Below are 1,962 nucleotides of genomic sequence, written 5' to 3' on the forward strand. Positions count from 1 at the left end.
ATCTCAGATATGCACATGACACCACCCTTATGGCAGAAAGTGAAGAAGAACTAAAAAGCCTCTTGATGAAAGTGAAAGAAGAGAGTGAAAAAGTTGTCTTAAAGCTCAATATTCAGAAAACTAAAATCATGGCATCTGGTCCCATCACTTCATGGGAAATAGATGGGGAAACAGTGGTAACAGTGTCAGACTTTATTTTTTTGGGCTCCAAAATCACTGCAGATGGTGATTAGAGCCATGAAATTAAATGATGCTTACTCCTTGGAAGGAAAGTTATGACCAACCTAGACAGTATATTCAAAAGCAGAGACATTATTTTGCTGACTAAGGTCCATCTAGTCAAGGCTATGGTTTTTCCTGTGGTCATGTATGGAGGTGAGAGTTGGACTGTGGAGAAAGCTGAGTGCCAAAGAACTGATGCTTTTGAACTGTGGTGTTGGAGAAGACTCTTGAGAGTTCCTTGGACTGCATGGAGATCCAACCAGTCCATGCTAAAAGAGATCAGTCCTGGGTGTTCTTTGGAAGGAATGATGCTAAACCTGAAACTCCAGTACTTTGGCCACCTCATGCGAAGAGTTGACTCATTGTCAAAGACTCTGATGCTGGGAGGGTTTGGGGGCAGGAGGAGAAGGGGACGACTGAGGATGAGATGGCTGGATTGTATCACCGACTTGATGGACATTAGTTTGAGCGAACTCCGGGAGATGATGATGGACAGGGTGGCCTGGCATGCTGCAATTCATGGGATCACAAAGAGTCGGACACGACGGAGTGACTGAACTGAACTGAAAATAAATAAATTAAAAACAAAACAAAACAAAAGGACAACACCACAGTTCAAAAGCATCAATTTTTTGGTGCTCAGCTCTCTTTATAGTCAGACTCTCACATCCATACATGACTACTGGAAAAACCATAGCTTTGGCTAGAGTTGGACAATATATATATTCATACTTGTGAGAGGAATACATACATGGAAACATACACATACACAGATATCATATATAAAATATTTATCTTAAGATATATATATATATATATATCTTAAGCCATATTTCCCTTTATTCTTTGGTATAAATATCAAAATTTACCAAGAAAAGCATCCTTAACTTGATTTTCAGGAACCCATGCTGGCCTTAACCCCAGGTGAAGAGTACTCTCTAGCACACAACCAGCTTCAGACATATACTCTAATCAGGGATAAATTACCTTTAAAAAAATGCAACGGAGGGGACTTCCCTGATGGTCCAATGGTTAAGAGTGCCTTCCAATGCCGCTGGGCCCCACACACCACAACTACTGAGCTGGAGCTTTAGAGCCTGTGAGCCACAAGAAAAGATTCCATGTGCGGCAACTAAGAACCGGCATAGCCAAAAAATAAAAATAATTTTTTTAAAAAAATGCAAGAGAGGAAAGACCCCAACTGGTCATTCTCTGTCTGTATCTCTGAGGTCAGTGCATGGCTCAGTGATAAAGAATCCACCTGCCAAGCAGGAGATGCATATTCGATCTCTAAGTTGGGAAGATCCCCTGGAGAAGGAAATGGCAACCCACTCCAGTATTTTTGCCTGGAGAATCCCCATGGACAGAGGAGTCTGGCTGGCTACAGTCCATGGGGTTGCAAGTGAGTCAGGCATGACCGAGTAGGTAAACAGCAACAATGTAGAGCATGGTGAGAGTAATTAACGATATTGTATTCTATATTTAAAAGTTGCTGAGAGGAACTTCCCTGATGGTCCAGTGGCTAAGACTCTGAGCTCCCAATGCAGGGGGCCCAGGTGTGATCCCTGGCCAGACAACTAGACCCCACATGCTGTGACTAGGAGTTCACAGGCCACAACTAGAAAGATTCCCCACACCACAACAAAAATTAAAGGTCCTATGTGCCACAACTAAGACCTGGCGCAGCTCTTCAATAAATAAATAAATCTTTTTAAAGTTGCTGAGAGAGTAAATCTTAAT

Source organism: Ovis aries, chromosome 14 (assembly GCF_016772045.2).
Source record: "Ovis aries strain OAR_USU_Benz2616 breed Rambouillet chromosome 14, ARS-UI_Ramb_v3.0, whole genome shotgun sequence".
NCBI classification, from domain to species: Eukaryota; Metazoa; Chordata; class Mammalia; order Artiodactyla; family Bovidae; genus Ovis; species Ovis aries.